This window comes from Eleutherodactylus coqui, chromosome 2, assembly GCF_035609145.1.
Source record: "Eleutherodactylus coqui strain aEleCoq1 chromosome 2, aEleCoq1.hap1, whole genome shotgun sequence".
Lineage (NCBI taxonomy): Eukaryota > Metazoa > Chordata > Amphibia > Anura > Eleutherodactylidae > Eleutherodactylus > Eleutherodactylus coqui.
Genome location: NC_089838.1, coordinates 72273163 through 72298818, shown reverse-complemented (window position 1 = coordinate 72298818; position 25656 = coordinate 72273163).

Genomic DNA, 25656 nt, shown 5'->3' with positions numbered 1-25656 from the left:
AACTAAACCACCAATCAGTAAGCTGTAACTAAACCACCAATCAGTAAGCTGTAACTAAACCACCAATCAGTAAGCTGTAACCAAACCACCAATCAGTAAGCTGTTGCTGGGATAGCTATTTCAGGAATAACAGCTTTAATCTCAGGTGGGGCACCTCCTATGCCCCCTTGAGGCTCATAGTGAGATCCCAGAAACTTATAACTCTCTTTCACTACTCTGTAGGACCCTCTTTGTCACTACAGTTCCCCCTATTTAAAATACAGCCGTTCTTGGCGTAAACTACAAACCGCTGGACGAGGCAGATTTCCCACTAACATTATGACAATCCATTATGTTGAGAAAGGAAATTTGAGTACTTGCAAGTATGAATTTTGGAAGGAGAACCATTGGGTTAAGACGGAGTCTTAGATCCCAGCTAGCTACAGGGCCCATACATAATCCTTCTCCCCATATTCTGAAAGTTGCATATATCTTCATTATGCATTTTTTTTAAATGTACTGTGATGTGGGTAACCTGGAAAGAAAGAATTCAAAAGTTAGCAGTAGTCGGAGGTTATGATCCATAAGTACTGTAAAGGGTACATCAATGAGAACAACTTGAAAAAGAAAGCATAAAAAACTTTAACTGTGAAGTCTAGTTTTCATAGTCTATGAGGTATTCACTTTACCAAATGGTAGGAGAGACTGTCAATTATTACTGTGGCCTCTATCAATAAACCGGAAACAAACTAACATGTCACCAACTAGTCTTTTGGGGCTAATTCTTGAACATTGCCATTTCTCTAAGTAGCTTTTCAGGGCACACAGCTTAATTTTTGTAATCCAAAGGGCAAAACAAATAAAAACACGTCAACCATAAAACAGATGGAAAAATAAAAACAAAAACCCGTTTCGCAAACAAAAAATAAAGAAGTGTATAATAAATCCTAATAGCGAGCTGGAAGATGGCTTTTGTTGCTTCTCATATAGCCTTTTGAGGGCCAACAACGGGATCCCTGGAAGTGTTCTCCAAGGAGGAGATGGGGGTTATCAGGAACTTGTGATGGGTTCCATCTCAAAATCTGCTGTGGCATTTGTGGTACTGGAGATTGCAAGTTCATCAATGGATGCTGATACCAGGCCCATAGTTAATTTAAATCAAGGGGGGATGGGCACGCAGTGTCCTGTACCATTGTTGGTTCACCTTCGGACTCAGAGCCTGTTTTCCTGGCATCAGAGTCTGTTAATTCTGATGATAACATGGAGGATGTGTATAACTTGAGTAGATTGCGGTGTACTATCTGAGATTTTCTGTTAGCCTGAGTGATGCAATAAAATCCTCTCTCTTCAGAGGGTATAGGGGAGATGTCATACATTTGTAGCTCCCAGTGGGAGTCAAGTTTGCCCATGCGTTGTTCTTTATGGAGCCATACTCGATCTCCAATCTGTAGCATCGTTGCATGAACTTGTTTGTCAAAGTCAGCTTGCTGTTTCTGCCATACCCCTTCCATACGGGTATCCACAATGAGTTTGGCCTCTAAGTTGACGCTGATGATCCTGTACCCATTCAGTTGTCGATTAGAGATGAGCGAACGTACTCGTCCGAGCTTGATACTCGTTCGAGTATTAGCGTGTTTGAGATGCTCGTTACTCGTAACGAGAACCACGCGATGTTCGGGTTACTTTCACTTTCCTCTCTGAGACGTTAGCGCGCTTTTCTGGCCAATTGAAAGACAGGGAAGGCATTACAACTTCCCCCTGCGACGTTCAAGCCCTATACCACCCCCCTGCAGTGAGTGGCTGGGGAGATCAGGTGTCACCCGAGTATAAAAATTGGCCCCTCCCGCGGCTCGCCTCAGATGCGTTGTGAGATAGCTGAGGGACAGTGGTATCATGTTGGAGCTGCTGTAGGGAGAGTGTTAGGAGGAAGTGTAGGCTTCAAGAACCCCAACGGTCCTTCTTAGGGCCACATCTAACCGTGTGCAGTACTGTGGAGGCTGCTTTTAGCAGTGTTGCACATTTTTTTTTTTTTGGTATATCGGCCGTGCAGAGCATTGCGTCCTGCAGTAATACTCCAGGGACAGAAGTGTGGAGGCAGGGAGAGCGTTAGGAGTTAGTGTAGGCTTCAAGAACCCCAACGGTCCTTCTTAGGGCCACATCTAACCGTGTGCAGTACTGTGGAGGCTGCTTTTAGCAGTGTTGCAAATTTTTTTTTTTTTGGTATATCGGCCGTGCAGAGCATTGCGCCCTGCAGTAATAGTCCAGGGACAGAAGTGTGGAGGCAGGGAGAGCGCTAGGAGTTATTGTAGGCTTCAAGAACCCCAACGGTCCTTCTTAGGGCCACATCTAACCGTGTGCAGTACTGTGGAGGCTGCTTTTAGCAGTGTTGCACATTTTTTTTTTTTTGGTATATCGGCCGTGCAGAGCATTGCGCCCTGCAGTAATACTCCAGGGATAGAATTGTGTAGGCAGGGCCAGAAGACATATATTATAGATTGAATATACGCAGTGGTCCTTTTGAAAAAAATATTTGAAAAAAATCTATTTGGCCTGCCTGTCACTCTGCTCAGTGTTCTGGGTCCGTGTCTGCTGGGGGTAGTAGTTCTCCAAATAAATACGCAGCCAGCTAAGTGTTACAGCAGGCTTGCGCCAAATTATTTCCTGGCTCTGAAATCACCGGTCTGTTGCAGTTAATAACAGTGCAACACTGCAGTTCCGTGACACACACATCAGGGACAGAATTGTGTAGGCAGGGCCAGAAGACATATATTATAGATTGAATATACGCAGTGGTCCTTTTGAAAAAAATATTTGGAAAAAATCTATTTGGCCTGCCTGTCACTCTGCTCAGTGTTCTGGGTCCGTGTCTGCTGGGGGTAGTAGTTCTCCAAATAAATACGCAGCCAGCTAAGTGTTACAGCAGGCTTGCGCCAAATTATTTCCTGGGGTTCCGTAAACGAAGTCAGCCTCCAACCACATGCCAATAAGCGGCACATTTAATTACAGCGTTCTGTTTCTGCACTACTGCTAATACACCATGCTGAGGGGTAGGGGTAGGCCTATAGGACGTGGACGCGGGCGAGGACGCGGAGGCCCAAGTCAGGGTGTGGGCACAGGCCGAGCCACTGCGGTGGCCAGGGGTAGAGGCAGGGCCAGACCGAATAATCCACCAACTGGTTCCCAAAGCGCCCCCTCGCGCCATGCCACCCTGCAGAGGTCAAGGTGCTCTACGGTGTGGCAGTTTTTCACAGAGACGCCTGACGACCGACGAACAGTGGTGTGCAACCTTTGTCGTGCCAAGATCAGCTGGGGAGGCACCACCACCAGCATGCGCAGGCATATGATGGCCAAGCACCCCACAAGGTGGGACGATGCCCGTTCACCGCCTCCGGTTTGCACCGCTGCCTCTCCCCCTGTGCCCCAACCTGCCACTGAGATCCAACCCCCCTCTGAGGACACAGGCACTACCGTCTCCTGGCCTGCACCCACACCCTCACCTCTGCTGTCCTCGGCCCCATCCAGCAATGTCTCTCAGCGTAGCGTCCAGACGTCGCTAGCGCCACAGTTTGAGCGCAAGCGCAAGTACGACGCCACGCACCCGCACGCTCAAGCGTTAAACGTGCACATTGCAAAATTGATCAGCCTAGAGATGCTGCCGTATAGGCTTGTGGAAACGGAGGCTTTCAAAAGCATGATGGCGGCGGCGGCCCCACGTTACTCGGTTCCCAGTTGCCACTACTTTTCCCGATGTGCCGTCCCAGGCCTGCACGACCACGTCTCCCGCAACATTGTACGCGCCCTCACCAATGCGGTTACTGCCAAGGTCCACTTAACAACAGACACGTGGACAAGCACAGGCGGGCAGGGCCACTATATCTCCCTGATGGCACATTGGGTGAATTTAGTGGAGGCTGGGACAGAGTCAGAGCCTGGGACCGCTCACGTCCTACCCACCCCCCGAATTGCGTGCCCCAGCTCGGTGGTGGTATCTGCGGGGGTGTATGCTTCCTCCACTAAACCACCCTCCTCCTCCTCCTACGCAACCTCTGTCTCGCAATCAAGATATGTCAGCAGCAGCAGCACGTCGCCAGCAGTCGGTGTCACGCGGCGTGGCAGCACAGCGGTGGGCAAGCGTCAGCAGGCCGTGCTGAAACTACTCAGCTTAAGAGAGAAGAGCCACACGGCCCACGAACTGCTGCAGGGTCTGACAGAGCAGACCGACCGCTGGCTTGCGCCGCTGAGCCTCCAACCGGGCATGGTCGTGTGTGACAACGGCCGTAACCTGGTGGCGGCTCTGCAGCTCGGCAGCCTCACGCACGTGCCATGCCTGGCCCATGTCTTTAATTTGGTGGTTCAGCGCTTTCTGAAAAGCTACCCCCACCTGTCATACCTGCTCGGAAAGGTGCACCAGCTCTGCGCACATTTCCGCAAATCCCACACGCACGCTGCCACCCTGCGGACCCTGCAACATCGGTTTAATCTGCCAGTGCACCGACTGCTGTGCGACGTGCCCACACAGTGGAACTCTACGCTCCACATGTTCGCCAGACTCTATGAGCAGCGTAGAGCTATAGTGGAATACCAACTCCAACATGGGCGGCACAGTGGGAGTCAGCCTCCTCAATTATTTACAGAAGAGTGGGCCTGGTTGGCAGCCATCTGCCAGGTCCTTGGAAAATTTGAGGAGTCTACCCAGATGGTGAGCGGGGATGCCGAAATCATTAGCGTCACCATTCCTCTGCTATGCCTCTTGAGAAGTTCCCTGCAAAGCATAAAGGCAGACGCTTTGGAATCAGAAACGGAGGCGGGGGAAGACAGTATGTCGCTGGATAGTCAGAGCAACCTCATGTCTATATCTCAGCGCATTGAGGAGGAGGGGGAGGAGCATGAGGAGGAGGGGGAAGAGACAGCTTGGCCCACTGCTTAGGGTACAGATGCAGCTTGCCTGTCATCCTTTCAGCGTGTATGGCCAGAGGAGGAGGAGGAGGAGGAGGGGGAGGAGCATGAGGAGGAGGGGGAAGAGACAGCTTGGCCCACTGCTGAGGGTACAGATGCAGCTTGCCTGTCATCCTTTCAGCGTGTATGGCCAGAGGAGGAGGAGGAGGATCCTGAAAGTGATCTTCCGAGTGAGGACAGCCATGTGTTGCGTACAGGTACCCTGGCACACATGGCTGACTTCATGTTAGGATGCCTTTCTCGTGACCCTCGCGTTACACGCATTCTGGCCACTACGGATTACTGGGTGTACACACTGCTCGATCCACGGTATAAGGAGAGCCTTTGCACTCTCATTCCCGAAGAGGAAAGGGGTTCGAGAATGATGCTATACCACAGGGCGCTGGTGGACAAACTGATGGTAAACTTCCCATCCGACAGCGCTAGTGGCCAAAGGCGCATTTCCGCGGCCCAGGTAGCAGGGGAGGCGCAGAGATCAGGCAGCATGTACAGCGCAGGTAGGGGAACACTCTCTAAGGCCTTTGACAGCTTTATGGCTCCCCAGCAAGACTGTGTCACCGGTCCCCAGTCAAGGCTGAGTTGGCGGGAGCACTGTAAAAGGATGGTGAGGGAGTACGTAGCCGATTGCAGCACCGTCCTCGGTGACGCCTCTGCCCCCTACAACTACTGGGTGTTGAAGCTGGACACGTGGCCTGAACTCGCGCTGTATGCCCTGGAGGTGCTTGCTTGTCCTGCGGCTAGTGTCTTGTCAGAGAGTGTGTTTAGTGTGGCTGGGGGAATCATCACGGATAAGCGTACCCACCTGTCAACCGACAGTGCTGACAGGCTTACACTCATCAAGATGAACAAAGCCTGGATTTCCCCAGACTTCTCTTCTCTACCAGCGGACAGCAGCGATACCTAAGCAATACGTAGGCTGCACCCGCGGATGGAAGCATCGTTCTCTATCACCATCCAAAACGGGGACCTTTTTGCTTCATCTATCTGTGTATAATATTCCTCCTCCTCCTCCTGCTCCTCCTCCTGAAACCTCACATAATCACGCCGAACGGGCAATTTTTCTTAGGCCCACAAGGCTCAGTCATATAATTTTTCTAAACAATTTTTATACGTTTCAATGCTCATTAAAGCGTTGAAACTTTCACCTGAACCAATTTTTATTTTAACTGGGCAGCCTCCAGGCCTAGTTACAAATTAAGCCACATTAACCAAAGCGATTAATGGGTTTCACCTGCCCTCTTGGTTGGGCATGGGCAATTTTTCAGAGGTACATTAGTACTGTTGATACAGCAATTTTTGTGGGCCCTCGCCTACAGTGTAATCAAATTAATTTTTAGCCCACCTGCATTACAGCTGACGTTACATCAGCTGTGTTGGGCACTGCAATGGGATATATTTATGTACCGCCGCTGGCTTCCTGGCACCCACCCATGCTGTGGGTCCACAGGGAGTTGTAAATGCATCTGTTTCCACTTCTAAAGAACCCCAGTCTGACTGGGGCATGCAGTGTGGGCCGAAGCCCACCTGCATTAAGCACGACATTACTACCTCACCTGTGTTGGGCAATGCAATGGGATATATTTATGTACCGCCGGTGGCTTCCTGGCACCCACCCATGCTGTGGGTCCACAGGGAGTTGTAAATGCATCTGTTTCCACTTCTAAAGAACCCCAGTCTGACTGGGGCATGCAGTGTGGGCCGAAGCCCACCTGCATTAAACATAACAATACTACCTCAGCTGTGATGGGCAATGCAATGGGATATTTTTATGTACCGCCGGTGGGTTCCAGCGAGCCACCCATGCTGTGGGTCCACAGGGAGTTGTAAATGCATCTGTGTCCACTTCTAAAGAACCCCAGTCTGACTGGGGCATGCAGTGTGGGCCGAAGCCCACCTGCATTAAGCACGACATTACTACCTCAGCTGTGTTGGGCAATGCAATGGGATATATTTATGTACCGCCGGTGGGTTCCAGGGAGCCACCCATGCTGTGGGTCGACAGGGAGTTGTAAATGCATCTGTTTCCACTTCTAAAGAACCCCAGTCTGACTGGGGCATGCAGTGTGGGCCGAAGCCCACCTGCATTAAGCACGACATTACTACCTCAGCTGTGTTGGGCAATGCAATGGGATATATTTATGTACCGCCGGTGGCTTCCTGGCACCCACCCATGCTGTGGGTCCACAGGGAGTTGTAAATGCATCTGTGTCCACTTCTAAAGAACCCCAGTCTGACTGGGGCATGCAGTGTGGGCCGAAGCCCACCTGCATTAAGCACAACATTACTACCTCAGCTGTGTTGGGCAATGCAATGGGATATTTTTATGTACCGCCGGTGGGTTCCAGGGAGCCACCCATGCTGTGGGTGCACACGGAATTCCCATTGCGGAGTTGTACCTGCCTGTGACTATATATAAAAAAACGCGGTCTGACTGGGGCATGCAGACACCTTGACAGAATGAATAGTGTGTGGCACATAGGTTCCCCATTGCTATGCCCACGTGTACAGCTCCAGATGGAGGTGGCACAGGATTGGATTTCTCATTGCTTCTGTACAGCATTGTGGGCTATCGCCCCGCCACTTTTAAAGAGGGTCGCTGCCTAGCCGTGCCAACCCTCCGCAGTGTGTGCCTGCTTTTCCTGTGGCAGACGCACTTATAAATAGACATGAGGGTGGCGTGGCATGAGGGCAGCTGAAGGCTGGGCAGGGACAGTTTGGTGTGCGCTGTGGACACTGGGTCGTGGGGGGGGGGGGGATTTGGCAGCATGTAACCCAGGAGAAGTGGCAGCGGAGTGTCATGCAGGCAGTGATTGTGCTTTGTTGGAGGTAGTGTGGTGCTTAGCTAAGGTATGCATTGCTAATGAGGGCTTTTCAGATGTAAAAGTTGTTGGGGGGGGGCCACTCTTGCTGCTATTGTGGCTTAATAGTGGGACCTGTGAACTTGAGATGCAGCCCAACATGTAGCCCCTCGCCTGCCCTATCCGTTGCTGTGTCGTTCCCATCACTTTCTTGAATTGCCCCGATTTTCACAAATGAAAACCTTAGCGAGCATCGGCGATATACAAAAATGCTCGGGTCGCCCATTGACTTCAATGGGGTTCGTTACTCGAAACGAACCCTCGAGCATCGCGAAAAATCCGTCTCGAGTAACGAGCACCCGAGCATTTTGGTGCTCGCTCATCTCTATTGTCGATAATGGATTTATTTTGTCAGGGACCTGAATTCCCAATGTCAAGTCTGAAGGTAATTTTCCCTGTCTGCCACACATCAGGTAAGGGGTATACCTGGTGGAACAATGATGTGTGTTGTTATACGTATAGATGAGTTTCGGAGGGATGTCAGGCCAACAAGCTCTTCTATTTGAAGGAATGGTTCAGAGCAGATCTAGGATGGTCTGATTTGTTTTTTCACATAGCTCATTTCCCTGTGGGTGATAAGCAGTGGTTCGAAGTATCTGGCACTGGTAGACAACACACAGTTCTTGAAGCAACTGAGACTCAAAGGCAGAACCTCTGTCTGAGAGAATTTTCTCCAGACATCCATAGTATAGGATGAAGTGTTTCCACTTGATAGCAGCAGTAGTCTGGGCAGTTAGGTCTTTAACAGGTATAGCCACAGTGAATTTGGTATAGTGATCTATCATAGTCAGTACATAGCTATATCCCGAGAGGCTTGGCTCAATCTTCAAGTGATCTATGGCTAAGAGTTCCAACGGTTTACTTGTAATGATGGGGTGAAGAGCAGCTTTCTGATCAGATCTAGCTTTTTGTCGGGCCTCACAGGTGGCACACTCTTGGCACCACTTCTCTATGCCAACCCTCATTCCTATCCAATAGAACCGATGGCGGATAGTGGCTTCAGTCTTATGTACCCCGAAATGTCCCGACTGATCATGATAAGCAGCCAGAACCTGACTGGCATCCCAACGGGGAATCTGTATCTGATGCACACGATGACCGGGGGTAGGATTTGTGGAGTTCCTTAGCATGTGATCAATGATCACTGAGGGTGATCAATGAGTGTAACAGGTTACCACAGAAAATGCCGAGTTCTCCTTCAATGGAAGTGTTCAAAGAAAGGCTGGAAAAATATCTGTCTGGGATGATTTAGTGAATCCTGCACTGAGCAGGGGGTTGGACCAGATGACCCTGGAGGTCCCCTCCAACTTTACCATTCTATGATTCTATGCGACCTTTTTATAGGAACTGCCTTTTTCTCTGTCTCCAGAGACGTTGGAGCTCTGGGTCTGGGGTTTTTCAGACAATCCCTTTTGGGATTGTTACCGGTAACAAATATTCCTGTAAGTCCCCAGAAGTTCACCTGTTTTGCTGTAGCAGGAGCCATTTTTTATGGTAATTTTGAAAGTCTGTGGATTTGCTGGATGACTCCATGGCAGATGAGTAGCTTTGCAGAGCTGGCTGAATTCCAAAATCAAGCATTTCTACCTCTTCCCATTGATGATCCTCTGGGGAGTAGTCAATAGTTATAGGTAGTATGGACAGCGCATTGGTGTTAGCTTTTCTAGCTCGGTATTTCACACTAAAGTCGAAATTGCCTAACCTGGAGAGACATCTCCGTTCTAAAGCTCGTGTCTTTGTGGAATTTAAATAGGAAACGGGATCGTTGTCAGAATAGACCATAAATTTTGCGGCTGCTAAATAGTCTTTGAATTTCTCCGTGATGGCCCACATGAGTGCCAGCAGTTCTAATTTAAAGGAGCTATAATTTTGATCATTTCATTCCGAGCCTTTCAGGGAACAGCTGGCATAAGCAATCACTCTCTCTCTGCCTTCTTGCACCTGACTCAGGACTGTGCCCAATCGCTTGGGGCTAGCATCCGTGTAAAGATTTAAAGACTAAGTATAGTTGAGATATGCCAAAATTGAGGGGTTCGGGGTATTACTTTTCCTTGAGAACTTGAAAAGTGTGCTCTTTTTCTTCTCCCCAGTTGATGGGAATAGGTTAACGATGGGGTTCATTAGAATGTCCTGTCAATATTTCTTGCAGTGGTGCAGCAACGCAAGCAAAATTTGGTAAAAAGCACCTGTAGTAGCCTACTAACCCTGGAAAACTGCGAATATCTTTTTCAAGTCTTTAGGGTAGGCCAGTTTTTAACGCCTTTGTTTTCTCGGGATCTGGACATACTCCATCAGTACTGAGAATGTGATCCAGGTACTTGACTTGTGTTTGAGTCCATGAGTAATAATGATCTGAAATACTTCTCTTAGGTGTTGCAGATGATCCTCGTAGGTTTTGGAATAAATATTGACATCATCTAGGTACAGCAAACCGTTTCAAAGTTCTTATGACCCAGACAACGCTCCATAAGTCTTTGAAAAGTGCCTGGGGAATTGCACAACCCAAAGGGCATACAGCTGAACTTGAACAAACCCATAGGAGTAGTGGAGGCTGTTTTCTCACGATCGAGCTTGTACATGGGGACCTGCCAATAACCACTGGTGACATCTAACATGAAGAAATAGGCGGCAGAGCCTAAAGTGGTTAAGGACTCTTCAATTCTGGACAGCGGATATGCATCTTTGCGAGTAATGTTATTCAATTTATGGTAGTCAACACAGAACTGGTTACTACTATCTTTCTTTTTAACCAGTACTATAGGTACAGCCCAAGGGCTGTAACTTTCTCAAATGATATTGTTATCTTTCATTTCACGAATCAGAGTTTTAACTTGCTGGTCTGAAGAGGGTGGTATTGGGTAATATCGTTCTTTTATAGGTGCTTGACCATCCGTAGGAATAGTGTGGAAAATGCCTTTGATGCAACCAAAATCCATAGTGTGTTTGCTAAAGGCAGTCTGCTTTTTTGGGCCACGTCTTACACTCCTTGTATCTGATCCATAGCAGTCTGTGAGTCTTCAATATACAGATCAGCTATCCAGGACTTGGGTCTTTGAGGGTATAGTTGTTCCTGCTGGGTACATTGCTGTACTTCCATTTTATTGGAGTCAAGAACATCTTCAGGTGACAGCAGACAGACTTGCGCTACTGCGGCATATTTTTTTAGTTGGACGGAGGTATTCCCTAGGTTAATGAGGCGAACAGGAACCCCCCTGTCAGTTACGACAACAAGGCTTTTGACAGCCATTAGGAACGGATGTCCATTAATAAAAATAAGCTCAACCAGTGCCTCACAGTCTTTCCCTTTGCAATCCTGAACGGGTCTGACACCAGAGTAGGAACTCTGATTCTGGGGGCACTATCACTGGTCTTATGTATTTGATTTGAGCTTGCCCCACGTGAAATTCTGGTGGGCCGACAAAGCTCGGATGGCCTTCTGCAGTACCACTTGTTGGGCCTCAGATGCAGCCAGGACAGGATTCTGCAAGGCTTCTAATATTTCTCAAAGTCTATTTTCTTAATAGTGTTCGCTTGTGACCCAGTATCCAGCAATACTGGCAAAGGTATGCTGTCCACCTATATTATCACTTCCGGACATGGCCCGACATACTTAAATACTCCCTTGGGGATGATTGGACCTATTCTTTGTCCACCAGTGGGCGGTCCTCTTTCCTGGGGGATATCCGTTTAATGCTCAGCACTTATTTTCTTGATAGCCATACTGGGGACAGTGCTTACAGTAGGGATGTGCACCTTGGGAATAGACTCTAGTAGGTTGCAGTGACCAAGAGGGGATCTATGCTCAGTGGACACCGGCTGTGGAGGGGACCTCTGGCACTCCAACTCTCCCATCTTCTTACACGCCACCGCCACATTACGGGTTAGCTCAACCATTTGTTTCTGCATTTCATGCAGGGATTCTTCCACAAGAGCACCTGTGTGTGTGGCCTGTTGGGATAGTTCCAGTTTGCTATGTCGAAGCAATTTCACTTCGCCCAGACCAATAAAGGTTCAAATTTTGCCTAATTCAGCCACCTGGGGTTCTGTTCCCAGTACTTGTATGGCCAGTTCTTTAAACCCAAGAAAACTACTGGACGGATAACATTTTTATTTGGCTATGGAGGGTTTCTGTTTGTGTTCCCTCTATGCTGGACAGATAACATTTTTATTTGGATATGGAGGGTTTCTGTTTGTGTTCCCTCTATAAATTGTTCTCTGAGAGCTTGATCTGCCCCGTCAGCCCCTTTGGGATCAGCCTGAACCACCACCTTCATATCCTCTTGTAGGGATAAGGCATAGTTTTGAGTGAGCTCGCCAAGCTTTTGTTTTTTATTAAAGGACCAATTTTTGATCTTCCACATTGTATGCACATCAAACATACCCTGCAGATGTTTCTTCGACTGTTTTCCTGTGCTCGTGGGGCCAGGTTTTCACTTTCCGAGCCGCAGCTCCTTCTAATTGTCCTATCAAGATTTCTACTTATTGTTCCATCACAAGTGGATAGAGTCAAAACGCTGCTCCCATTTTACTCTTGAATTCACAAAAGGTATGCTTCTCTCCACTGTATCGTGGCACCCAAGAGACGCCTAGGTCAGCATGGTCAGCAGTGTAAAATCAGTTGAGCTCTTGGCTGAGTGAGCGCTAGTTTGTTCACTATCAACTTTGTCAGACAAGTTTTAGAGTTTTACTTCTGTCGCGATCTGTCAAGAATGGCCCTTTAAATTTTGATATTTGGTACAGCAACGTGAAATAGGTCACAGCAGGCACTATCCTGTTCATAGACGCCAAGTTTTGACCCTCCTACTGCAGCAATCCACAGGTAACTCAAGTGGGTGGTGTCAATTTACACTTTGTCACAGTGGCAGCTACTCTGAAAGATATGGTGACTCACACAGCAGGCGGTTGTTAAGAGTCTCTGCATAGTTTATGTACTGACTGCTGATATCTGTGACACCAATGCTTTTATATGAGAAAAACCTTACTTATGGTAATGAAATAGTGAGACCAGTCCAATTGGATGCCAGTAAACTGAAGTCATGCAGTTTACTATGTAATGTCAAGTCATAGAGACAGTTCACTCTTGTGGATTTAGGAGCAATGATAACAACAGTTACATTTGTATCCACATTGACAGTGTCAGATTTCTTACTTCTCTCAGATTGAAGGTTATTTTGATACAACAAAAGATTTTCCCTTCACTTTGTCCGGGGCTGTCAGCGGCAGGCTGGAAGGGCTCATGCAGGGTAGAATATATTCCACTGTTAGTTAACTGCGCAAGGGGAGGTAACACTCACTATTATGATGGCCTCTCTTACTAACTGGCTCCGATTTCCTTACTCAGGATGGAGGAGAAACTCCACTACTCTCTGTTCTTCCTCACTCTATCTCTTCTGATGACACACTCACTGTCTCACCGCACTATATCTTTCTCTTGCTCTTGTCTTTGCGTCTGCCCTCTTCTGCTCACAATCTCCAACTCCAAACGACAGCATATGCACACTTAAAATTAACTTTGCCATGTGGGCTCTGATGTCGCTACACTGCTGACATTTTGGCTAAGTCCTCTGGACATAATAATTGAGATTTTTTTTAAAACACGAATGCATGCAGATGAACAATGTTAGTTACTCAACAAATTGACCAATCATAATGGTTTGTAGCTGGTTGGACAGAGTTAGGCTTCACAGCTAGTTCTATTTTATATAAATCTCACTCTAACTTTGGTGGCGGCAGGGGGTGCTGACAAACTGAGGAATTGCTGTTCAGCTTTTAACCCATGGAAATATATGAGTAATGTACAAAAAACACAATGTCCTATTGCTGGACAGCATCAGAACCTAGTACAGTGGTGCCCAAAGTTGAACACAAACCATTGGCGGAAGCACCATATATATGCAGTGGCAGTATTAAGGGAGAGAGGGGGGAAAGAAAAGAAAGTGAAGAGTCAGTAATAAGACATTATATGTATCTAACTTGCACCACAAAAAATAAGTGCAGGATATATTTTAAAGCGGACCTGTCCGAAAAGATTTAAACTGGTAGGAATTCTTGAAAGAAATCTCTAATCACTTTTGATCCCCCAAACCATTAGGTGAAGAGGATACAAGTTTAAACATATCTATGTTGGCGATCATAATTCAAGAATAACTAGGAAAATGAGATGCCAAGTATTCGGTGGGCAGGGAAATGTTTGCTGTAAACCCTCCCCAACTGTTTCCCTCTGCTCTTAAGTGGAGACCCTTGTGAGCTACTTCATCATAACGTGCTATCCGCTAGAGCAGTGTTTCTCAACTCCAGTCCTCAGGACCCCCAACAGGTCATGTTTTCAGGATATCCTATAGTAAGAACACATGTGGCAATGTCTGAGGCACCGACAATCATTACATCACCTGTGCAATACTAAGGAAATCCAGAAAACATGACCTGTTGGGGGTCCCTGAGGACTGGAGTTGAGAAACACTGCGCTAGAGCATCACTCAAAAGCAGAGGCAAGGGGTTGGAGAGGTTTTACTGCTGAAAAACCAGGATATTTCACAGTTCACTGGACACTTAGGATCCTGGTGCATGAGCGACTAAAATTTCATTTTTCTGTGTGTGCTTGGGGTATGTTCACTGACATAGGCATGTTTAAATTTGTATCCTCTTAAGCTATCTAGCTGTGCAAATGGGGTTGCCAGATTTCCTTTAATGTGTACCTCACTTCTGATTCAAGATCATTCTTTTTTTTCCTGAAAGTGCACCCTCCCCTCTACTCTTAAAACTATCAATTTTGGTGCCCAGTATATAAACAGATTATTATATTTACAATCAGAATGCAATGAATTGAGAACATTGTTATAGCAGCTCTAGCAATGTGATCTCACAAGGTCACACAACCTTTTGATAGCAGCTTCTGTTCGTCTCCTCCATCACCTATGCATCTCCTTCGGCTTGTGGCACCTGTCATGGTTCCTGAATCTACCTTCGGATAGCAGCACAGACAATCAAGGAGTTGGGCAGATTCCTCGGGCAAAAGCAGCCATGGAGGAGATACAGAAGCTGAGTTAGGTCACCTGCAGACAGGCGGATTTGCATTGTGAAATCCGGAGCTGGTGTCTGCCTCCGGATTCTGCAACAAATCCAGGCCATAGCATGGTATAGCGATTTAATGTCCACGAGCAGAAATAGATTGAGATTTTCCGCTCACGGAGAAGAAATGCTGCGATTTTGTGCGAGCTACACACAGACGGCTTCCATTGAACTCAATGGAAGCCGCCCATCCCACGGCCATTCCGATTTCATCATTGGTCGCGGGATCTGAGCCTTCGCCTAGCGACGGCACGGGGTCATCTGTATTGCGCATATGCACCGGCCGGCACATTCGCAGCACAGTAAAGAAGACGCCGGACAGGTACCGGATCAAACTCCGCTGTGGTATCCCGCCTGCGGGGCCCAACCTGGCCATGTGCAGGCGGCCATACTCTGTGTCTGCGTTTTATTTATTTCAATTTTTGAATTGATGGAAGGTGTCTGTTGCTAGAATACTTCAGGATCACTTTTTATTTTGGCCAGGGTCACCCTTTGTCTCAAAATGGCCCTAACCTCACTGTATATTGAACATAGAAGTCAAAACAATTACCACAAAGTAGCTTCCAAAAATGCTAAGTAAGAAAAAGGCATATTTGATGCTTTTTTCATTCCCCCTCAAAAAGAGTTACTGTAACTTAATCAATAAGTTCTATGTACCAAAATAGTGGCACTGAAAATTACAACTCATCCCACAAAGAAGCCCTCATTCAGCTACATTATCAGGAAAATAAAATGCTATTACTTTTTAAATGCAAAAAAACCCAAAACATCTCATCATTAAGGTCCCCAAAAGCTGCATCCTTAAAGGGAATCTGTCAGCTACTTTAAGCCATATAAGCTACGTTTATGGGCTCAAAGTAGCTGACCGGCCGAGTCTGGGAATGTAAGTTTTATCCCCACCATTCCCCCAGTGTCAATGCTGAAACCAGCTGCTGCAGTGCATTGAGTAGTGCGCACAGTATTCATCCTACTGTAAGTTTAAAATAAGGAAGACGGAACAATACCTCTGGAGCGCCACCTATTGGATGGCAGCATTCCTGCAAATCAATGCTTACAGACCGTAAAGCAAGGATTGGGAACTGAAAAGTTTAAAATGAGATGACTACTTAGATTAAAGCGCTGATACCGGGGGAATGGCGGAGTATGTAAGTATAACACATCCCTGGACTCAGTGGCTCAGCTATGTTGAGACCATAAGCTTAGCTTACAGGACTCAGAGTAGCCAAGATGCAGAACCCCTTTGGGAATGCAGCAGTCCACTGATTTCCCTGAGTTTTCTTCTTCTGCTCTCAGCACCCCCAGAACACAGATGATTTCGCCAGGGAAAGCCACAGCCATGCTGACTGTTTCTATTCAACAACTTCGGCAGGGGAAATGTAGTTTTACAGGGTGGTCATCCACATGAATGGCCATTCTGTAATAAGAGGACAACAGAATGTCTGCCAGGATGGGAGACGCTCTTACTGAGCAGCTCTCCACCCTGGAACATAAAAGGGGCCATAGGACAGTACTCTATGATGTTCATATAATATATACCCTATATAGGGAATATGAGCAGGGGTTTCCATTTCAGCACGACCCCCTTAAGGTGTTAAGAGTAAATAATTTTCACAGTAGTGTGTGGGTTTTGTTGGTCAGTAAAATGTTAGCCTTATTTTCTTTTTAATGGTACATTTGCACAAAGCAGAAATTTGCTTCAACAGAAAATCTGCCTAATTTCTGCCTAAAAAAAAAAGAAGTCAAAATCGGCTCCATTGGTGCGGATCTGCAGCGGATTTCACCTGTTCAATAGAAGTCTGCTGTGGATCTGCACCAAAATCCACGTTTTTAAAGTGCAAATGATACAGATTTTGGTGCGGATTTTCCGCAGCAGAACGTACCCTAAATATGTAAAATTGCCTCTCTAGACCTCCAACCTCCAACTCTCCACTTGTTGTGAAACAACTCCTGCCAATACGCTCTTACAGTCAGCAGCTTTTATAGCATGCGGAGAATCATAGCTTTCCAGCAGTTGGTTAGGAACCACCGCTCTTGGCTATTCCTATTCTGTCAAGCCACAAAGTAAAAAAACTCAATGCTCTAATTAAGATGAACACAAATACTATAAAAATAAAATATGAGAAAGTTAAAAAAAAAACGAGAGTCGGTTAATTAAAGAAGATCAGCCAGAATAACAGTGTGAACAAAGTTAACATAAGCTTGCCTTAAACAAAAAGGACATAATATACTGGCCTTTTAGCCTCTTAAGCTTCCTTAAAATTGAAAACTGGCTTTAGGTTTTGTTTTCCTGTGTATAGGGATGGTAATTAATTTCTGAGAGCATAAGGCAGCAACATATTTATTCATGGTACGCTAATAATTGCATAGTTGGGAAAAATGCCGACTTAAAAAAACCCGGCAATCATATGTTTTATATTTATGTATTATTTATCCCTTACTACAACAAGAACCAACTTTAATTACTAGCTAATTGCATTATCAGCTATTAAGCCGTGTTAAATTGTGCCTTTTTAAAAGGCTGCAGAACATTTTACATTGTAAGTGAAAATGTACATTTAACAACAGATGGGGAAAAATATGATGTGGTTGCTGGTTTGCCAGCAGGATCGCTCCAAAGTCCAGCTGCCCAGAGAAGGAAAAATTAAAAAAACAACCTAAAAGTAAATTAGAGGATGTATATCATTGAATGCAATAATTACCCTTCCCACCTGGCCACCTTTCAGATGCATCACTACACAGGGAACTCTGGAAGTGACAGGCAGGGCGAACATGTACATTGCTTCTGTACCTTTATCTCATGACTATTGTGTAACTCACTATTATTGGAGCACTCCTTTATAACTGGATTTACATTTGCGGGGTTCTACCAATATTGTCCGGCTTCTTATTGTCATGTATGTTTATTTTTTCCTATCATCTTTATGATTGTAAAAACAGAGTAATCTATTGTAGTGTCTCTCAATTCCAGTCCTCAAGGAACCCCCAGCAGACCATGTTTTCAGGGTGTCCTTAGTATTGCACAGGGAAAGTAATTATTGTCAGTGCCTTAGAAATTGCAACAGGTGTTTTTTATCTAATGCATATACTCATGACCTGTTGGAGGTATTAGAGGACTGGAATTGAGAAACACTGGTTTGTTTTTGATGAAGTTAAGATGATGACATTTACAAAGAAATTGTAACCATTAACATATGTTAATATTATGAAATGTACTAACTGCTATGTGGTAAAAATTTGGTACTTGTGGGTTATCTGTCACCACTTTTTGGAGTCGATCCATTGGAAGCTATCTTGTAGGCTATTGACGTGCTAATTAGAAATGAGCGAGCATGATTGGTTAGGGCAATTACTCGAACGAGCACTGCTTTTTTCGAGTAACTACCTACCTGGCTGAAAAGATTCGGGGGTGAGCGGGGGGGGGGGGGGGGGAGCAGGAGAAGCAGGGGGGAGATCTCTCTCTATTCACCCCCGAAACCCCCTGCTCACCCCACCGCCCCCCAAATCTTTTCGGACGAGTAGGAAGGTACTTGAAAAAAGTGATGTTCGTTCGAGTAATTGCTCTAACCGAGCATGCTCGCCCATATCTAGTGCTTATACTACCTGAATAATAGCATAAATATTTATGTTTTGGAGAAATAAAGAGTTTAAGAAATAAATAGTGGGATTTTTTTTTACGCATATGTATTGGTGAACAATTTGTGAAATTAAAGGAGTTTTCCCCTTGAGAACTTATCAAAATAGGTAATCAATAGTTGATCAGCCAGGGTCAGTCGCTCGGGACTCCAACCAATCAGCTGAGTGGGCGCATGGTGTCGGCGCCGCAAATACACACAGGCCAGAGCAGAAGCCTCAGAACTGACCTCCATGTAGTGGCTGGTGCTTTTAACTGCAGGCATGGCTCTCATTGAAATCACTAGTAGTTATGCCTGCAGTTGCAAGCTAAAATACACTCATCTGAAAGTGGCCTCAACTTAGCACACAATTTTCCTTAGGATTCTCTGTCATTTAAAATGTTCTTATGAAAAGAATTTAACATTTAATTTAAGGAGTTGCCTCACAAAAAAGATTTTCCTGCTGGAACCCCTACCAATCACAAGACTGGCAGTCCCTAAGGTCCTCAAAATAAATGAAACCAAGTGCATACCACTTCTTTATTCCCGTGTTCACTAGAGTTCCCAGTGGTCGGACCCCAATCAGATAGTTATTCCCTATCCTGTGGACAATCCCTTTAACACTCTCCAAGATGCTTTGAGAACAAAAACATCAATTCTTGCAATATTAATAGTGATATATTAATTGAACACTATTGCTGCAGGACATGCTCAGGGAATCTTGGTTTCATGGACTGTTATATTTATTACTGTATATTGCTGCTGCGCTCACAAATCCTCAACCTTATACAAGCTGTGACTTTATTTGGAGCATAATGTATTCCCAGTCCCCTTGATATCTATCCTAGAGGTGAACCAAATAGACATGCCATTCCCACAATTCTCTTGTGTGGATTGTCTGAGAAACCACGCTAAACATGATAAACTGAATATTTCTATTTTGTATGAGGGAATTGCGCAGTAATTCAAAAAGGCACCGATTACGTAACCAACTTGAATACAGATGAGAAACCCGAGGCGCATATGCAAGAGGCATGCAGAAACTGTTTAACAGAATATACTGCAGCTGGCATGTTGCAAGATAACTTTAGTAACATATATTATGTCCTCCCAGTTCAGCTTATTTTCCTGCAGTGTTGAGCCGGAGAAAAGGAAAAAACCCTATTAGGTAGAAGCCAATTTTCCTCATTTTAGGAGAATTCCTATTCAAATCCAATTTGGCAGTCTGAATAATCCCTGGCTCACCAACCCTTCTGAAGTTACGGTATTAATGATTATAACATGTAATATTGTATCGCTCGAACAAGGCGTCCAGGCCCCTCTGGAACTCTTATCGAATTTGCAATCACCACATCCTCAGGGTGCGTTCACACGAACGTATATCGGCTCGGTTTTCACGCCGAGCCGATATACGTTGTCCTCGGGTGCAGGGGGGGAGGATAGAAGAGCCAGGGCCAGGAACTGAGGCTCCCGCCCCCTCTCTGCCTCCTCTCCGCCCTCTGCACTATTTGCAATGGGGAGAGGCGGAACGGGGGCTAAAGTCCGGGAATTAGCCCCACCCCCGTTCCGCCTCCTCTCATTGCAAATAGTGCAGAGGGGCGGAGAGGAGGCAGAGAGGGGGCGGGAGCTCAGTTCCTGCACTTGGCTCTTCCATCCTCCCCCCCCCCTGCACACGAGAACAACGTATATCGGCTCGGCGTGAAAACCGAGCCGATATACATTCGTGTGAACGCACCCTCAGGCAGAGAGAAGGGGGTTCTTTACTGTAAGAGTAGTGAGACTATGGAACTATGTCGGTGTAGAAACCTTCTTTCCTCTAGATGTAGAGGATGCCTCGTTGTTACAGTCATAGTCCAGGGAATAAATAGATGATGAGAGAGATCTCTGTATTGTCCCTTGATATATGTATACACAGTTATTGGGTCGCCCCTCAGCCATCTTTTTACTATACTAAATAATCCCAATCTTCATAACCTCTCTGGGTATTGCAGTCCGCTCATTCCATTTCTTACTTTAGTTGCCCACTTTTGAACCCGTTCAAGCTCTGATATGTCCTTCTTGAGTATCGGGGCCCAAAACTGTCCACAATATTCCATGTGTGGTCTGACCAGTGACTTGTAGAGAGGAAGAACAATGTTCTAGTCATGTTCTTGTCTGTATACACTTGATGGGCTGATTCTCCACCAACTGCCTTCCTGCTAATTTGTCTTGTATCTCACTTTAGTTTGCATCATTCATTCTTCCTTCAGTTTTAACAAGATCCTCAGTTTCTGCTGTAGAAAAGCAACTTCACAGCATACGATGTTGCCGCCCCAATACTTCACTGTTGGGATGATCATTGCTGTGGAATGGGGCAGTGTTAGTTTGCATCACAGATCATTTTTCAGTTTTTATTTTCCTCTGACCGCAAAACCTCATCCAAAATGTTAGACGTGATGTGTTGTTTTTTTTTTTTGTAGACGTGATGTGTTTTTTTTTTTTATCTTTTAGCGATGACTTTCTTGTTACTTTCCTTATACACCGGCCAATTCTGTGCAGAGCTCTGGATATAGTCTCAGCCATTTCTTTAGCTTCTTTAAAGCTACTGTTCATCTCTCTATGGTCTCACTTGTCTTCTCCTTGCTCTGGGGCCATGTCTGGACAGTAATTGGGTGGCACACTGCAATTCTGTTTCCTCACAATTGATTCAACAGTATTGACTGAGAGATCTTAACACGGTTTTCCAATTTAACTAGTGATATATGAATTGAGGAGGGTTTTCTATCCAGAACAGGGGACTATTTTAATAACTCACAGACAGAAGGCAATTGTTAGAAGAATATCTTTTAAAGAAGCTTTCCAGGACTTAGATATTGATGACCTACCCTCAGGTCACCTGCAACATCCATACAGAACTGTGTTACCAATAAACAGATACACAGACCTCGGATCTTTCTCTGGCTTGTCCTAACTCTACCTACCCACAAAGTGGAGCACCTGCCCCCAAAAAGGCGATCCCACTTCTTGAACCTCACCAGATTCCCTATGTGTCCCTAGGTGTAAATAAAGGAGAGGCAATATGAGAGGACCACGTAGAACAGAAAAGACAACAGCGCAGGATGAGGTTAGAGTACTAGCAGAACGATAATCACAACAAATGTAGTCTGAAGCCCAAAGACATAAAAGGACAGTATCAAATGAAAGACTCAGAAGCACAGAGGGAAAACACCTCTAACCATTAAGTGGACCAGTATGTAAACGCATAGCAAAAGTATAACTGGCATCCTCTACTCTGAGGAACCAGAGTAAATACCCAGAATGAACCACTGATAAGCTGGCTAAGACAACAGATAGCCAGACCAGCCAGTCAGCTAAACAACAGAAGGGAGATGTTTTTTCCTTGCTGTCTAACACCGAATCACACTGTGCATGTGCCAGCAGGTGCATCACATGGTCCAGCATCGCACCAGACCTACGCATGCGCTCTGAACCCGGTAGCACCATAACATCAGCAATATCAGGTTTGCAGGTGCTTGATTGCTGCCACCACCACTGATCGGCTGTTTGAAGTGGCCATGTACAGCACTGTGCCTGGTATAAAATGAAGAGGCCACAACAATACCCCAAGCACCACAGCCCCCATCAAAACAGCAGATCTGCAGGCAGGCCAGAAGTAAGACCCCCACTGATCTGATATGAATAACCTATCTTAAAGATAGGGCATCAATAGCTAAACTCCAAGAAAGCCCTTTAATTCTGCAAACGTATAGCTTCCACAGCAGAGAGGGATTGGATAATTCTGAAAGCATCATTTTGATTTTTAATTTTATTAAAATTTTTGGTTTTGGTAGTTGAGTTTTCAAAATGAAGAACATTATTTATAACCAGTCAAATCTGTTGGTTTTATAGGTTGAGATTTGCATATAGATACCGTATTGTCTAAAGATAGTATTGGTGGGATCCTGGTGCTGAGACACCCATCAAATATGATTAATGTGGCTTCACATGTTTATGGGGACTTGGTATTATGCCCTAATTATTCCATTTTTAAGATTTTTTTTCCTTCAATGAAGAAACATGCAAACATGTTTTTGACATGTATGATATGCAGCACAAAATTATTTCCTATTACAGTTTTTTTTAACAGTTTCTTTACTTTATCATCATCATCCCTGACAATTTTACCGGTAAGAGATATGATCAATTACATATAGAAACTGCATATAAGCACTCGTTTAGACATGAAGGATCATAGAAAATGTTTTCAAAAATTAATACAGATAAAAGTTGAGTGACTTGGTGGTGAAAATACTTTTCTGCAATTTTTTTTCTGAAAGCTGAAAAAAGTGGAATGAGTAATAAAATACAGTTATAATGAGCTGCAAAGTCACACTGATACATTCTATACATTCCAGCCCGACTCCTGGAAATAAATGATGTTGGCATTTCCCATTTTTTTCTGATTCGTTCATACTGTATTGCAGATCTTTGTCACACGTTGTTCCCTGTGAACCTTCCTGTTCCCTTACTAAACAGGTCATCTATTCTGCCAGTTTTAATTGCTACCTTCTCTCTAAAGGCCACTATCCCATTAATTGCTTAATGCCTGGAGTCAAGACTAGTCTTTCAACCATGGATCCCAGTAGATTTCTTCCAGTGGGTTTTTTTCTGTTTTAAGTGCTGAAACATGACTCTCGGCAAATTTTAAGGTTTTTCTTTTTGGCTGTTTTTCAGTCCTAATTTGTTTGTTTCCTAGGCAGACAGTTGCGCTATGCAGCTATAGAAATCCCTATGCACACAGCCGGGCATATATTACACTATATAACACGCAATACCGAACATAATCTCACTACCGTTTAGCCGTGTGAGGTGCTCTAAAATGCAAATTTTTTTCCCTCTGTATTAACAGCACAATATAATACTGTGAATAGTGAGCAGGCCCCAGTGATCCCATGAAACATATATTCTACTAGCGCATAAGTTGCTTTACAATATAAGCTGTGAAAAACATCTGCTTCATACATATTGCACAAGTAGACTATTAAAATGCAAATTTCTACTAGTCTTCAATTTCTATTTTCCATCTCTGAGGTAACAGCGTTAAGTTGTTTTAGTGTTTTGTGATGGCAATGAAGAAGTCAAAAGTAAAAAAGTAAAGGAAAAAATAAAAGATAGAAGAAAAGAAGACAATAACGATCAATGCCCCATTAAAGAATAATTGGATGTATAGTGGTGGAGGACGCAGGAGCTAATGCACCCCTCCCGTGAACTGGTGTGTGCTGTAATCTGCCTGCTGTGATGTACTGTATCTGTCCATGGGACATCAGCTAGCTCCAGACTGAGAGGCATACCCTGCAGCGAAAATGTACAAATACAGCACAAACAAAACTCGAGGGATAATTGTTACTTGGTCCAGCCTCATCTACTGCGCACACTTCATCCAAGATTTATTCTAATGCACTCTCTACAATCATTGTGCACAGACCATCAACCTTATAACACCTTCATTACTATAGTTGGTGCAAATGACCCATTTCCATTTCATTAGCCAGCAAAATATGCCTTATATAAAACACAGTATATCAGTAATAAGCATGTTTTAAAAACTAATGCTATTGCTTCGGCTATATGCGCTATAGTGTACTAGTTTAGGAGGTAATTTATACATATTATATGTGTATATGGCACAAAATAGAACTGAAACTTGACAGGCAAAATATATATAGAGGTATGTTGTATAGAAAGCCTAAGTATTTTATAAAGTGTGTAACATGTTTTAGGCAAAGTGTGACAGAATGTCATTTCATTTTGACGTTATATATGTTACAGGCAATGTGTGAAGAACAGGCATTTTATAAAATACCCAGGCGATTAGGAGAAAGCGTGAACTTTTTAGGCAAAGTATGAACTGTGCGTTTTACTTAAATATGCTATATAGTTTTGGTACTATTTTATCTTGTCACCACCGGACGTATGGGTGGCGACAAGATACAAGCTGCTTGACAGACTGTTCACACCCCCAAGAGCTGATTGGCTGGGATGTCTGCTAGAGCCAGCCAGCGGGTGGATTGCCTCGCTGGCACTACCGCCACCTGTACAATCCCCCGGGGGGCACACAGCGGCTATGGGGCCAGTCTGACCCCCCTGGAAACCCAGTGGATAGTGGGCCTGCAAATCAGTGGCGCGGGATGAAGCTGTCATCGACCACAGCGCGGTAGGGGCAGAGAGGTGAGCCTTCTCTCACTGCAGCGTCGGGGTCAGGAGCAGTGGCGGTGTCGTCATCGGCAGGGTAAGCCTTCTCACACACGAGCGGCACAGCTGATGTGAATGAAGGCAGCAGCGAGGGAACGCTTGTGTGACAGAAGCGGTGGTGCGGACGGCAGCGGCGATGTTGCGGGTAGGGGGGGAAAGTCTGCAGGAAAGTTGAACTTACACCGGCCGAAAGCTCCTAGCAGCATGGGTAATTACTTTTGGCTGGGATGGAGGGTTAGGGTTACATTATTAGCTATAAATACTTCCATGTCAGAGCGGGGTCGCTGTGACATGGAAGGATTTACAGCTTATAATTTAACACTAAGACGACCCCTAACCCTAACCCTAACCCTCCATCCTAGCCATAAATTAATCCCCACGCTGCTATGACTTTTTAGGACCTTGCTGAACGCAGCCAATCAGCAGCGTCTGGGCATACAGTGGGCGGATACAGCTCATCACCAGGTCTCCACCCATTCTGCTAGTGGTGACAAGATACAATAGTACCTATAGTTTCCCTAGGCATTGTATAGAATATGACAAAGCAAAAGTTATGAAAACGCCTTTATGGAAGAAAAAAAAGTCATATGAAAATTCAGCAAGAAATGCAAAACTAAAGAACAGGACTTTGTTACTGAGAAAAAAAAAGCAATATTGACCTAGCAGTGCTTGAGTCTCCCGAGTCCTCCATGGCGGTGAGTAAGCCCTCGTCTGTCTCTCTCTCTCTTTTTTTTTTTTTTTTTTTTTTTTTAAAGTAATGTAAAATTTTTGAAGAGGTGGCTGTGTTGGCAGATGGGTGGCAGCACATAGAGCACTGAGTGAGAGAGAAGAAGTGAACCTGTGTCCTGACACCATTTGGTGGGAGCTTCACTCTGAGAGATGGAGAGCCAGATCAGTCCAGGCTCGCGTACAGCCTGCATGCGCTGTGGTCACTGAAGTCTGGAGTGTCTGTT